General features: G+C 39.9%; 1 pseudogene; it reads right to left on the bottom strand.

Moving 5' to 3' along the window:
• Nucleotides 1-484: 484 nt before the first annotated feature.
• Nucleotides 485-13,180, bottom strand: part of LOC142302157 (vomeronasal type-2 receptor 26-like) — a 46,729-nt pseudogene continuing 34,033 nt past the window's right edge.

Here is a 13,180-nt window from a genome sequence, read left to right on the forward strand (position 1 = left end):
TCCTTGTCACTTTCCCATGTGTTTGTTTTGTGTTGTGAGTTGTTTGTCACCTTTTAGACACCTTTGACTGTGTTTTCTAGGTGTTTTTATGTGTTTGTGATTGCCTGCCATTGTTTCCTATGCAGTTCGAGTTCGGTTCGTCGAACGTTCGACGAACCGAACTCGAACGAGACCTCCGTTCGGCGAACCGAACTCGAGCTGAACCGGGACCGATTCGCTCATCTCTAGAAATGACATAGGTTGTGTATTTCTAAAGAGGTAACAACCAGACTGCGGTAAGAGGGGAATTATACACTTTTCATCATCACTGTTTAAAAGTTACACAAAATAAACAAGTATTAACCATAAAAATGTCTTCGAAGCTGTATGTAGGTGCAATATGTAGACAGTGAAGCTGCTCACAGGTGTAAAGACAATGCTTTGCATCATTTATGAAAATAAATAAAACTAAATCACAATATACTAAAAGTTATCACGTAGCCTTCTACATCCTGTTTCTGTTCAAAACTGTTTTTCTGGAGATTACATCAGGCTTTAACAACAAAATGTACATTTTAGGGATAAAGATACAACCAAGAACCCCAGCACATGAGGTTAAGATTGAGAATATCTCCACGGCCACCATGTTCTTCCCTCTGGTGCTGAGATAAGATGGGATCATGGCAATCCAGACACTGATGAATACCAGCATGCTGAAGGTGATGTACTTGGCCTCATTGAAGCTGTCCGGTAATGTCCTCACCATGAAAGCCAGAACAAAGCTCACAGCAGCCAGGAGCCCCAAATAACCCAACATGGAGTAGAACCAGATATCTGAGCCTTCATTACACTGAATGATGATCATTTCATGGTAAGAATGATGGTCAAATTCAACATATGGAGGTGACACCAAAAGCCAAAGAACACAGATGAGGACTTGTACAGAAGAACACACTAATACCACAGTATTAGAGATTTTGAGAGAAACCATCTTCATCCATAGACTTCCAGGTTTGGTGGCTTTGAAGACAATGTAGACTGTGATCGTTTTAGCCAGGACACAGGAGACACCAATAGTAAACATGATACCAAATGATATTTGTCTCAGTAAGCAGGTGATGTCCACTGGACGGCCAAGGAAGAAGAAGACACAGAGGAAGCTCAGGAAGATGGAGATCAGGAGGGTGAAGCTCACAGACCGGTTGTTGGCTTTTACAATGGGAGTGTCCCAGTTACAGAGGAAACTTCTTAATATTAACAATGTTACAATACAAAGAAATAAAGCAAGAGCTGAAAAAACATGAACCAAAATGTCCTTCTCATAAGATAGAAACTCGAAGGTTTTAGGAATACAATCCACTTTCTTCTCATCAGGCCACTTTTCTCTAGGGCACTTAAAGCAGATTTCACTGTCTGAAATATAAAGAAATTAAACAGAAATGTTGAGTAATGTTAGTTTTTGTGTCTGAATAATTAATGTTAATGTAGTTTAATGTTCCTAACCATAACAACAATATTTTCTGTCTGGGTACGATCCGACAGAACATCGCATCACCCTCAGATCAATACTATTCTATGTAACAGTGCACAAGTCTGACGGAAATAAAATCGCAGCATGTCTGAGTTGCATCCAATTATCGGTACACACCCATGCAAGTCAATAAGTCCACCAAAAAATTCACAGACACAATAAAGAAGATAGACAAAAATTCTATCTTCTCCATAGCTGAGGAAATTTGATCAATCTCTGATGTGATTAGCATAATTGATCTGATTTCTAGGATGAGAAATAAGAAATAACACTCTCGTCTCCACCGAGTCTAAAGGCCGGGGTCACAGAATTTCTGATGCACATCCGGCATCGTTAGAGATGTCGTACCGTGTGACACCTCCGAACGACTGTTAAAGAGCAAAAAAATTAATAATGTCGTTCCTCCTTCTGCGCATCGGTGGTTCGTCGATCTCGAGGCAGCACACATTGCTCCATGTGACACCCCGGGAACAACGAACACAGCTTACCTGCGTCCCACTGGCAATGCGGAAGGAAGGAGGTGGGAGGAATGTTATGTCCCGCTCATCTCCACCCCTACGCTTCTATTGGGCGGCCACTGTGTGACATCACTGTGACGCCGAAAGTCCCTCCCCCTTCAGGAAGAGGATGTTCGCCGCCCACAGCGACGTCATGAGGAAGGTAAGTACGTGTGACGGGGGTTAATGACATTGTGCGCCACGGGCAATTAATTGCCCCTGACGCACAAATGACGGGGGCGGATGGGATCGCTCATGCGTGTATCATTGCGTGTAACGGGGCCTTTAGACTTTCCTTCAACAATTTTCCTCTTTCTCTTCTCTTCTTCAAAGATCCACTGGTATAACTATACGCTGTACCGGAAAACTGGCAAAAAAAAATCCAGTGGAATTGGGAAATAAATGCAATTCTGTCATGGTTTCTTGGCTTTTTTGGCAGTAAATATTCTGTGGTAAAAATTACTTTGATTCTCTAGGTCAATATACTAATTCTTAGTCATTTTTTTTTTATTTGAGGGGAAAAAATAAACTGATAAAAATGTAAAAAAAAAGTGGTTTGGGATGTCATTTTTTAAGACGTGCAAAAAAAAAATCTTTGCCTATTAATTGAATTGTTTCAGGGTCTGTTTATTGCATGATGAGCTGATGGCTTGTTCATACGATTTGTGGAATATACAATGTTTTAATCTGTTTCCATTCCGATTTATTAAGGATCGGTAACAGAAAACTGCAATTTTGATTTCTTTTCTCTTTATTAATTGGCTAAGTGGGTTAATTAAATTTTTCACTTTATAAGACGCACCTGATTATAAAACGCACCTCCAAATTTGGTGAAGGAAAAGAGAATTTTTTTTTTTAGTGTTAAATGGGGTCCATCTTATAATGCCAGTGTCTGTCTAACAAATCATATAGGGTATATGTCCCTCATAACCCCCATCCTAAAATTAGCCCCCCTTAATCTGGATATGGCCCCCTTATATTGAATATAGCCCCCTTCTGCTGAAACACGTCCCCCTGTGCTGCCCATGGCCCCTATAGATGGCACACCTCCCCTGTATTTGATATGGCCCCCATGTGTGCTGCCTATGGCCCCTGTAGATGGCACACCTCCCCTGTGTTTGATATGGCCCCCATAATGCTGCCCATGGCTACTATAGATGGCACATCTCCCCTGTGTTTCATATGGACCCCATACTGCTGCCCATGGCCACTATAGATGGCACATCTCCTCTGTGTTAGATATGCCCCTCATGCTGCTGCCCATAATAAAATAAAACACTCTTTCCTTACCTTCTCAGCGCTGTAATTCCTGTGTCTCCCTCTGTGGGGTTGAGCTCCTCCTCCACTTCCTGGTTCTTGCTGCTGGTCATGTGATCGGCACGGCAGAGTGATATCATCTCTGCGTGCCTGATCACAGACAGCAGCAGAGACACCGGGAGATCAGCCCTGGAGGAGGTAAGTAAAGCTTTTTTTATTTTACTATGGGCAGCAGTATGGGGGCCATATCTAACACAGGGAGATCATGTGCGATCAAAGGAGGGCGCAGGCAGATATAATATGTGCCCCTGCCCCAGCCCATCAGCGCGGTGCGGTTTCAGCACCATGGTGATGGACAGCGTCAGTGCATATTATATGAGCGTGAGCAGGAGATCAAACGCTGCCGCCCGCAGCTTCACTATGATGTATCAATTGTATTTTATTTTCATAAATTGATGATTCAGCTATAAATAACGTTTCGGCTCTTGCCTTCTTCACAACTGAAATTTACATAACAAGACATAATGAAAAAATAAGTACCAATATTCATTCATTTTCCATATTGATATCAATCAAGTAGCATACAACATTACAAAAAAATCATTTTACCTAATTGGTGTATTTGAATAATATCTGAAGACCATCAGACGCATGAAACCATTTGTATCTGGAAAAATAATAATAATGCCCACATTTTAGGAATCATAAGCATCAAAAGGAATATCCTAATAAATATATTAGGAAAAAGTTCATATATATTATATATATCTCAAAGAGCGTATCACCAATGTCAATCCGTGAACCCCACAGAAGCATTGTTTGTGAACCAATGAATAATCAGAATAAAAAAATGAAAAAGCGTCATTACCTTCATTATGACAAATAATACATGCTTATAGTTCTCAAAGGGGAAATGATGAACCGCTATGGAGCTGGAGAAGTAAGGTGAAAAAGATACTATCAGTGTAAAAGAATCAAATGATTACAAAGAAAACCGCAGCAAATCTCATAAGAATAGGATCCAGAGTGACAGAGTGCCGCTCAACAAGGGGTTAACAAGGAGAATAAACATGACATACCTGTTTAGCTGGGGATCAGCGGTGAAGTGCGAGGTGAAGTGGCCGCGCTGGGGTTTAAATGTGCTGAGGGGCGGGCATAATTAATTAATTTCCTGTGTGTGGAACGCTTGAAAGTGAATGGCATGCAAGCCGCGCGTGCGCAGTGTACCCGGAAGTGCGCGCATGCGCAGAAGTGCTAAACAAATGAAAGTGAATCACGGCTCCCGGAATCTCATTATAAAGCGAAATTTATCAAGTGCGCATCTGAAAAAGAGAAAAGATAAAGGATAGGACTTTTTATAACCGCAATTAATCCTCTGTGTACATACTTATATAGTAGTTTGCATAGTCGTAAGAAATATACTTATGTAACTGAATACGTTTAGCCAATATGTATACATACATTATAATGTGATATAAAAATACATGATATGCATAATAATAGGGGGATATAACTTTATAACCCCAACAGACATTATTATAAGGAATTCTAACTATAATATGTGCACATATGAGTGTGCAAACGCTATGTGCGTCCGCACACCCATATGTGCACCCATAATTCTTATCACATATCAAAAATTGTCAACAGGATTCCACAATAAACATTACAAAAACCTCTCATACTTATGAGAAAATCTTAACAAAAAAAGGAAAAGGGAGAATAGAGAACAGATAGGACGGACCCCTCATCAATAATTCTCATACTCCCTATTGAGACCAGACGGGAAAAGGGTATTCAGAATATGAATCCAATAAGACTCTCTTTCTTTTAATTTTATAATCCTATCACCCCCACGTCTCAAAGGTGGAATATGCTCCAAAACCTGAAATCTCATCTGAGAAATTGTATGTCCATATTGGATAAAATGATGTGGTATGGGCAACATGACTAATTTGCAACGAATAGTGGACTTATGTTTCCCAATGCGGTCTCGGACATGCTGGGTAGTCTCCCCAACATATCCGAGACCGCACGGGCACTTTATCAAATATACCACGTATGATGTGTCGCAGGTGAAAAAGTCCTTCAAATAGAAAACCCTACCAGTACGAGGGTGTGTACATTGATTACCTTTAATAATATTGGAGCAATGGGGACAATGTAAACAGGGATAATTACCCTGTTTGGGTGTAGCTAGGAAAGTTTGTCTAGATTTGACAATTTTACATCCTATGTCCGCCTTTACCAACATGTCTCTAAGATTGGGAGAGCGTTTGTAGCTAAAAAGAGGGGAAGAGGAGAATTCTGTTATCTGTGGATAAGAATTACGTAGTATCTGCCAATGTCGAAGAATGATGCCTTTTATAATAGGATGAAAAGGATGAAAAGTGTTAACACAAGTTATAAATGGTCCTATCCTTTTTGGTCTAATGATTGAACTATAACTTGAATGATATGCAGAATCTACTATGGGCAAAGGATAGCCACGTTGTAGAAATTTGTTGGACATTTCCTTATGTCGTTCAAGTCGTTGATCCTGGGAAGAGACAATCCTGGCCACTCTTTTGTGCTGAGATATTGGTAATGCATTCTTCAGATGTCGTGGGTGACTACTGGTATAATGTAAAAGGCTATTACGGTCTGTTGGTTTCACATAAATATCCGATGTAATAATACCCTGTGAGTTCAAATGTACACGTGTATCAAGAAAATTGATAGTAGATGAATCAACGTGTTTGGTGAAGGATAAACCTTCGACTCTAGAGTTTAGATGACATAAAAACTCATCAAAGAGTAATTGGGAACCAGAGAAGACAATAAATATATCGTCAATGTACCTTTTGTACATTAAAATATGGTTATGAAATATGGGATGATTATATACAAATTGGGATTCAAAATGCGTCATATAGATGTTCGCATAAGGTGGTGCAACATTTGAACCCATAGCTGTTCCTTTGGTCTGAAAATAAAATTGATCTTGAAATAGAAAATTTTTTTTATGTAAAACAATATCCAGCAAGTCAAGACAAAATTGTGTTTGTAATGGAGAAAAATCACTGTGATGTTCCAAAAACCACGACATTGCTTGTATACCAAGATCATGTTGTATACTAGTATACAAGGAATTAACATCAAGAGTGGCGAGGAGTGTATCTGGAGGAAGTGGGCCCAAGGATTTCAATTGCTGTAGAAAATCATCTGTATCTCTTAGATATGAAGGAGTCTTAGATACTAATGGAGTCAAGATACGATCTAGTGTAATAGCCAATGGGGACAATATTGAATCTATTGAAACCACTATCGGTCGTCCAGGTGGTTGCCATAAATTTTTATGCACCTTTGGCAAGGTGTAAAACACCGGTATAACTGGATTCACTTTGTTCAAATAGCTAGCTAATTTCGCATCAATAACCCCATGAGTGGAATAAAAATGAATTCTATCCAATATCAATTTTTTGATGTCACTAGATGGATCACGCTGTATAGGTAAGTAAGTGGACGTATCAGCCAGCTGAGTCAAGATCTCGGAGGTATAATAACTTTTATCCATCACAACTAAAGCTCCGCCTTTATCGGCTGGTTTGATAACTATTGTAGTATTATTTTTAAGAGACTGTAAAGCCTGTGATTCCCCGTCTCTTAAAAATAATACTACAATAGTTATCAAACCAGCCGATAAAGGCGGAGCTTTAGTTGTGATGGATAAAAGTTATTATACCTCCGAGATCTTGACTCAGCTGGCTGATACGTCCACTTACTTACCTATACAGCGTGATCCATCTAGTGACATAAAAAAATTGATATTGGATAGAATTCATTTTTATTCCACTCATGGGGTTATTGATACGAAATTAGCTAGCTATTTGAACAAAGTGAATCCAGTTATACCGGTGTTTTACACCTTGCCAAAGGTGCATAAAAATTTATGGCAACCACCTGGACGACCGATAGTGGTTTCAATAGATTCAATATTGTCCCCATTGGCTATTACACTAGATCGTATCTTGACTCCATTAGTATCTAAGACTCCTTCATATCTAAGAGATACAGATGATTTTCTACAGCAATTGAAATCCTTGGGCCCACTTCCTCCAGATACACTCCTCGCCACTCTTGATGTTAATTCCTTGTATACTAGTATACAACATGATCTTGGTATACAAGCAATGTCGTGGTTTTTGGAACATCACAGTGACTTTTCTCCATTACAAACACAATTTTGTCTTGACTTGCTGGATATTGTTTTACATAAAAAATTTTTCTATTTCAAGATCAATTTTATTTTCAGACCAAAGGAACAGCTATGGGTTCAAATGTTGCACCACCTTATGCGAACATCTATATGACGCATTTTGAATCCCAATTTGTATATAATCATCCCATATTTCATAACCATATTTTAATGTACAAAAGGTACATTGACGATATATTTATTGTCTTCTCTGGTTCCCAATTACTCTTTGATGAGTTTTTATGTCATCTAAACTCTAGAGTCAAAGGTTTATCCTTCACCAAACACGTTGATTCATCTACTATCAATTTTCTTGATACACGTGTACATTTGAACTCACAGGGTATTATTACATCGGATATTTATGTGAAACCAACAGACCGTAATAGCCTTTTACATTATACCAGTAGTCACCCACGACATCTGAAGAATGCATTACCAATATCTCAGCACAAAAGAGTGGCCAGGATTGTCTCTTCCCAGGATCAACGACTTGAACGACATAAGGAAATGTCCAACAAATTTCTACAACGTGGCTATCCTTTGCCCATAGTAGATTCTGCATATCATTCAAGTTATAGTTCAATCATTGGACCAAAAAGGATAGGACCATTTATAACTTGTGTTAACACTTTTCATCCTTTTCATCCTATTATAAAAGGCATCATTCTTCGACATTGGCAGATACTACGTAATTCTTATCCACAGATAACAGAATTCTCCTCTTCCCCTCTTTTTAGCTACAAACGCTCTCCCAATCTTAGAGACATGTTGGTAAAGGCGGACATAGGATCTAAAATTGTCAAATCTAGACAAACTTTCCTAGCTACACCCAAACAGGGTAATTATCCCTGTTTACATTGTCCCCATTGCTCCAATATTATTAAAGGTAATCAATGTACACACCCTCGTACTGGTAGGGTTTTCTATTTGAAGGACTTTTTCACCTGCGACACATCATACGTGGTATATTTGATAAAGTGCCCGTGCGGTCTCGGATATGTTGGGGAGACTACCCAGCATGTCCGAGACCGCATTGGGAAACATAAGTCCACTATTCGTTGCAAATTAGTCATGTTGCCCATACCACATGATTTTATCCAATATGGACATACAATTTCTCAGATGAGATTTCAGGTTTTGGAGCATATTCCACCTTTGAGACGTGGGGGTGATAGGATTAAGAAATTAAAAGAAAGAGAGTCTTATTGGATTCATACTCTGAATACCCTTTTCCCGTCTGGTCTCAATAGGGAGTATGAGAATTATTGATGAGGGGTCCGTCCTATCTGTTCTCTATTCTCCCTTTTCCTTTTTTTGTTAAGATTTTCTCATAAGTATGAGAGGTTTTTGTAATGTTTATTGTGGAATCCTGTTGACAATTTTTGATATGTGATAAGAATTATGGGTGCACATATGGGTGTGCGGACGCACATAGCGTTTGCACACTCATATGTGCACATATTATAGTTAGAATTCCTTATAATAATGTCTGTTGGGGTTATAAAGTTATATCCCCCTATTATTATGCATATCATGTATTTTTATATCACATTATAATGTATGTATACATATTGGCTAAACGTATTCAGTTACATAAGTATATTTCTTAAGACTATGCAAACTACTATATAAGTATGTACACAGAGGATTAATTGCGGTTATAAAAAGTCCTATCCTTTATCTTTTCTCTTTTTCAGATGCGCACTTGATAAATTTCGCTTTATAATGAGATTCCGGGAGCCGTGATTCACTTTCATTTGTTTAGCACTTCTGCGCATGCGCGCACTTCCGGGTACACTGCGCACGCGCGGCTTGCGTGCCATTCACTTTCAAGTGTTCCACACACAGGAAATTAATTAATTATGCCCGCCCCTCAGCACATTTAAACCCCAGCGCGGCCACTTCACCTCGCACTTCACCGCTGATCCCCAGCTAAACAGGTATGTCATGTTTATTCTCCTTGTTAACCCCTTGTTGAGCGGCACTCTGTCACTCTGGATCCTATTCTTATGAGATTTGCTGCGGTTTTCTTTGTAATCATTTGATTCTTTTACACTGATAGTATCTTTTTCACCTTACTTCTCCAGCTCCATAGCGGTTCATCATTTCCCCTTTGAGAACTATAAGCATGTATTATTTGTCATAATGAAGGTAATGACGCTTTTTCATTTTTTTATTCTGATTATTCATTGGTTCACAAACAATGCTTCTGTGGGGTTCACGGATTGACATTGGTGATACGCTCTTTGAGATATATATAATATATATGAACTTTTTCCTAATATATTTATTAGGATATTCCTTTTGATGCTTATGATTCCTAAAATGTGGGCATTATTATTATTTTTCCAGATACAAATGGTTTCATGCGTCTGATGTTCTTCAGATATTATTCAAATACACCAATTAGGTAAAATGATTTTTTTGTAATGTTGTATGCTACTTGATTGATATCAATATGGAAAATGAATGAATATTGGTACTTATTTTTTCATTATGTCTTGTTATGTAAATTTCAGTTGTGAAGAAGGCAAGAGCCGAAACGTTATTTATAGCTGAATCATCAATTTATGAAAATAAAATACAATTGATACATCATAGTGTGCCGGAGTTTCTTCTATATATATGGACTCTTTTTCTCCTGAGCACCATACTAGTGAGCCAGACCATTTTTGAATATATGCCCGCAGCTTCACTAGCCCCCGGAACCGCTCCAGAGCGGACCCTGCAGTATGTATATATATATATATATATATATATATATATATATACGCACCCCCGTATATTCGGTTTAGAAGACGCACCCCCTACTTTCCCTCAAAATTTGGGGGAAGAAAAGTGCATCTTATAAAGCGAAAAATACGGTAATTTTACATTTTGATATATTGGACTTTTATGAACTTGGCAATACCAGGATTTAGCTTTTTATTTCCTTATTTTTAATAGGGGTAAAGGGTGTGACTTATGCAATTATATATTATTTAATAATTAAATTTGACTCTTATTTTTAGTCCATTTAGGCAATATTATGAGAACAACTGCATCCTATCCCACAACTCTAGCTGTGGCCAGCAGCGGTCGCGAATCTGCAGTTTGCAGGAAGGGTTACTGAGCCTGAGCCTTTTTTGAGGCTGCAAATGATGGCCCAATGTTTGTTATCTGCCAATGTTGTAAACAACGACTCAGTAGAGACAAAATTCAAATAATTTGACTATTACATGCATGAACAGGCACATGCACAACCAACATGCATTACTGTAGCAATTTTACTGCGCTAAAGTGCAGAGCTAAATACTGAGCATACCCAACTATCATAAAAAAAAGTGAATCTGCACCATGTAGTCATTCCAGGAAGGAAAATCCGGATGGTGCTCATGGGTCAAGAAGACTGTAGTCAATAAAAAAGGGCGAATACCCAGCACAAAGAACGTCCATAGAAACTTGAAATAAAGTTAAAATTTAATTTTATTTCAATAATGGTTAATAAAGGAGGAAGAAGGAATAAAACATAACTCCTCCGATCTACGCGATTCAGACTCTGGGATCCGCCTTTTTTTGATTGAGCATACCCAACCACTGGTCACCAAATCAATTCTTAGACAGGTCTCCTTCCACAGAACCTTCACTTGTTTACCTGCTACAGTAGGGGTGAGTGAGAGCTCGTCAGCTGATACGGAAGTGACCATGCCTGGTGTTTTTGACTCATGTGAGACACAGAGCACACCACATGTTTCTCAGTGCAGCATTACATCTCCGCCTACACCTCCCTCATAGTCCACCAGTCGGTGATGTACACCTTTCTCCACCCTCTCTCAGAACAGCAGCCAGCCCTCGGTCCCGCAGTTTTTGTGACGTAAAAGATAATTTCCACCCACACATGCCAAAGCAAAGAGCTTGAACTTCACCATATCTAACTGTTGGCCACAGAAATGGTACTTTTCCACCTGGTGTGTACAGACGATTTCCAAAACCTGATGACCGCTGCCATCCCTTAGTACCAGTTTCCCAGTCGCCGTTACTTCTCTTATAAAGCTGTGCCTGCGCTACATGATTTTGTCGCAGGCAATATTACATTTTCCTTGAAAAAATCTGTGTCTCTAAGGGTGTATTCACGACTTACACCTGGATGAGCAAGCATGCCCAGGGATGGCATGTCTCGCTGACTTGGCACTGTGTTATTCTCGTCGCTGCGCAGGGCATGTGGGGGAGCAGCTTCTTCCCAAGTTTTGAAATCCCCAAGGCTTGTGGGACAAATTGATGGATCTACCACTTCCACCACTGCTTCTGCTTTCTCCACCTCCTCTAGGGCCTCCACCTACACTTTCAACCTCTTCCTTAATGTATCACGTGTTCCAAGAGTACAGAGAGAATCCCCCCACCTACATACAGCTCAGCCAGGGCTCAACACAATCAGGAAGTGCTAAAATTAATCTGCATCAGAGAATGCAGTCACACAACTGCAGATTTGTGGACCACTATGCAGACCGAGATACTACACCTGGTGACATCACACATGTGTCTTGCATGGCTGACATCCTCAACCTGGTTGTACAGATATTTCTAGGCCAGTATTCCAGCCTAGATGCACTGCTGTAGAAGGCAGCTGTGTGTTCACTTTTAAAAAATGGAAATGCAAGGCCATATCCTGTGTGTTGCATGGACCATTACTCTCTGCTGTGCAAAGACACCTTGGCAAAATGGGTTGGGGGGCAATTGATGTCACTGTCCTGCTATCTGACTGAAATGTTTTTAAATATCAAGACTCCAAGATGGGTGTCCAAGTTGTGTCTTGTGTGTACTGGCAGGGGTGTGGAGCAAGAGGTCTAATCCTGTCATTCATGCACTTTTTTACTTTTAAAATAGAAACGTGTTGCATGGACCACCTCCTTACTGTGCAAAGACACTATGGGGAAACGGGGGACAATTGATTCCATTGTCCTGCTGTCTGGTTAAAATGTTTTTAAATATCAAGATTCAAAATGGTTCTCCAGGTAGTGTCTTGTCTGTACTGTCTGAGTTGTGGGAGCACCAGCCCTACACCTTTCTCCCATCCACCTCAATGTTTCTTATGTTAATAGTGTAGGAAGCCAATGGTTATAACAAAACAGTGGGGCTGCACTGTGAAATGTATTTTGCTGTTTAAGATGCTTTTTAACCCCCGTAAAGGTGTTTTCTCTGCTTTAGGCTTTGTCTCCCATTGAATACAATGGGGTTCGAATACTTTCGGCATTTGGTTATTAGTTTGGTGAATGTAGGGTTTGTTCAGCAAGACTCGGTGAACCAAACTTTCAAAGGTTCGCTCATCTGTATGTAACCCCTTCTCATGTACAGCACCATGGAATTAATTGTGCTCTATAAATAAATATTAATAATAATAATTTTCATGCTGAATACATCCCAACATAGAATACAACATGACTACTGTATATGTGGTGCCCCCGCAACAGCCAACGGGCTGCTCGGACCCGGATCCACAGTGGCTCGAGGGGTCTATGGATCCGAGGTGGGGTTGCACGGCTACCCGGAATAAAAAGGGGGGAATGTTTGTGGATAGTGAACGGGATAATGTTCGTGACACCACCCACGGTGTGTGGTAGCGTGAGGGACCACCGCTGCCGTTTGGGGAGCTCGGTGACGTTGGTGTGGCAGCTCGAGATGTTAACCCCTCCGTGTGCA

This window comes from Anomaloglossus baeobatrachus, chromosome 1 (assembly GCF_048569485.1).
Source record: "Anomaloglossus baeobatrachus isolate aAnoBae1 chromosome 1, aAnoBae1.hap1, whole genome shotgun sequence".
Classification (NCBI taxonomy): domain Eukaryota; kingdom Metazoa; phylum Chordata; class Amphibia; order Anura; family Aromobatidae; genus Anomaloglossus; species Anomaloglossus baeobatrachus.